The 3,011-nt window shown below is 48.3% G+C and overlaps 1 pseudogene; it reads right to left on the reverse strand.

Annotated features, from left to right (window-relative positions):
• Nucleotides 1-977: 977 nt before the first annotated feature.
• LOC103706377 (AT-hook motif nuclear-localized protein 23 pseudogene) lies at nt 978-2,603 on the reverse strand (annotated as a pseudogene).
• Nucleotides 2,604-3,011: the final 408 nt, after the last annotated feature.

Consider the following 3,011-nt stretch of genomic DNA (forward strand, 5'->3'; position numbering starts at 1 on the left):
AATACTTTTTTCGAGATCAGTCAAGATGATGATAGGGATCAAGCACCCAAAAAGCCTCGTAACCCTTTGCTTCTTGCTAAGATGCCCAGATTTGATGTTTTTATGAGCCTCAAACACAAAGGTATACAATAATAAACCAGATTTTACAGGAGCAAGTAGAAAAAACAAGAACATTCACGTCACAACCTCCCACCGTGTAATTAGCTTTAGCCACAGGATGTAATGCAGCCACCACGATCTCTAAGGAGAAGCAGATCATTAAGGGAAAAAAATATCAAAAAGGTTTATGTGCCATATGTATATTATACTAGATTTTCCCACTCCTGATCATATTAAATGTTCGAGTAACAACAAAATTAGGAAAAACACTTGCAAGAATAAATAATACTTCCCAAAATTATTAAACAGTAGTGAGAGTGCTGTCTAAGATTACTTAATCTTTTGAAGGAAAAGAAGCAAGGAGACATGATGAAACTTGGGCTTTGGAATGACGGAAATAAGTTGAAACAACAAAACAATATCATGGATATAAGAGCCAACATTTGCTTCTTTTGGTATCATACCATCAACGCAACTCAAACAATATCGTGAAGTCAGTTTGAAAATTCACTTCCCATGCCCTCCTCTCCCGCACCCACTTCTCACTAATATATAAACAACACTTATCAATAAACCCCAATCTTCTACATACCTTATGTTTTGTTATACATATATATATATATATTGTTTTTCTTCATAGAAGCCATACTAATTTTATCAAAAAAATAAATATAGAATGGGATTGCAGGAAATAATATAAGAAAGCACAAGTCATGTTGAAGATTGCTTTTTTCCTTAGGAAGGATTTGGACATAACAATATTCTAAAACAACTCCCAGCAATAAAAAACCAGGCTTCTGTGCATCGTATGCCTAGTTTGTTATATTTTTTATTCTGTCACATATAGAAGCCTCAAATATCAGTAACAAAATCCACACTAACTTCAAAAGGAACTTTAAATATAGAAGGTGGGATAATACTACAAGTAGAGACAGTAAAACCCTAGTGCAAAGGGATGTAGTAGCAGTCTCAAACCCATTGTTTTATGAAAACAAGATTTAGAGTTCCCATAATAAACAACAAACAACATGGGGTGATCGATCAGAGGGAAATGAACGCATAAAAGGTAGAACCTACAGCCAAGTGACCAAAATATCAAAACGAGAGAGAGAGAGAGAGAGAGAGAGAGGGAGGGGGAGTAATTGTACACACAGGTCCTCATAAATTCATGCCAACCTTTTCTGCTTCCATGAATTTGATCGATGAAGCTCCCATGATTATTGCCTGTGATCAGTAGGGCGGCCGGCCTGCAGCACTACCGGACCATCCGGCGTGCCCGTCCACCGGCAACTGAGGCATGTTGAGCGGCAAATTGAAGAACGGCAAGCTAGATGGGTCAGGAAACGGATTCCCAGCATTCCCGCTTCCACCAGCACCGCCACTGTTGGTCCCACCGCCACCTCCACCGCCACCGCCCGAGCCCTGGGACACGGGCGGCTGCATCTGAAGCGGCGGCGGCTCCTCGTCCTCGAGGGGGAGCCGTTCGTAAGCGACGTTGGTGAACGATGCGGCGATGACGATGACCGGCCCGGTGGCGATGAGCGCGCCCACCACGTTCCCTCCGACGACCTGCCCCTGCCCGCCGGCGAGGAAGATGGTGAGGCTGGTGGCCCCCGGCGGGGCCGGGGGCGGGAGGAAGGAGCCGGAGAGAGAGAGGATCTCGAAGCGGCCGTGAAGGGTGATGACGGCGCCCGCGGAGGCCGGCTGGCGTAGGCTGACGTTCGCGACGGTGCCGCTGCCGCTGAGGATGCAGACGCCGCGCTGGCGGCGGCGTGCGTACGTGGCGAGGCAGTCGAAGACGTCGCAGCCGCTGCCGACCTCGAGGATGTGGGCGCGGAGGGTGTTGGCGCTCTCCCGGGTGATTATAACTGGGGGCTTCGGCTTATTCTTCGACCCCGGGGGGCGGCCGCGGGGGCGCCGGGCGCCGACGTCTCCCGGCCCCGTGGCCAAGGAGTTCCCGTGGGGAGCGACCAGCTCCAGGCCGCCGGAGGAGGCGGCAGGGGCGGAGTCATCGCCGCGGCCGCCTCCGGATCCACCGCCGCCGGCGGAATCGTCGGAGTCGGGGCGCTGGAGTTGGATGTCGGGGCGGTGGTGGAGGGGGCGGACAAAGCGGGAGGCAGTGCCGAGATCTAGGCCCGCCATGCCGGCATCCAAAGAAATATAGTAATTATTGGGGGGAAGAAAACGGTTGAGTTGGATTTTTTTTTTTATAAAAAAGGGGAAAAGGGTGGGTAATGAATTGAAAAAGGGCGATTTTTTTATATATATATATATTTTTGGGAGGAATAAAGAAGGAGAAATAAAAGCGAAGGTGGTGGTGGTGGTGGGGGTGGGAGGTGGAATGGAACCCTATGGTGAGGGTGGAAATATAGAAAAAAAAAAGTGGAGAATGAAAAGAGGGAGGAGAACTTAAGCGAGCTTCAGATTTCAGAGAAAGGGAGAGGAGGGAGTGGGCAATGCCTAGAGGCTAGAAGTCGATGACACCAATAAAATATAAGAGAGAGGGGAGGGAGCAGGGGAGCGATATGATACGTGATATAATGTGATGGTGATGTCAAAGCTCATCAGGGTTAACATTAAATATTATTATATTAAAACTAGGTTAGAGAGGGGTTAAAGTTGGGGAGCTGTGGTTAAGAAGAAGAAAGTGGGAGGCCGGTGGCTGCGGCTGGTGGGACCCGCGTCTCGCTCTTTCTCTTGGCTAGGCTTGCTTTGGTTGGCGTGTGTGGCTAGGGTTGCATGGCCATGGTTGGTGGTACCAAAGAAAAAGCACAAGCTTGGTAGTACACCGTAGTTATGTGGATTGGAGTGACCATCCGATGGAACGGGGTCATTGGATAATTTTAGCCTTATTTGGTATGTTTGAGGTTGGACGAATCGTAACTTCATCTATAATTTGGCATATGGACTCA

Source organism: Phoenix dactylifera, chromosome 16, assembly GCF_051530095.1.
Source record: "Phoenix dactylifera cultivar Ajwa chromosome 16, Ajwa_hap1_PhDact_Kaust_v1.1, whole genome shotgun sequence".
NCBI lineage: Eukaryota > Viridiplantae > Streptophyta > Magnoliopsida > Arecales > Arecaceae > Phoenix > Phoenix dactylifera.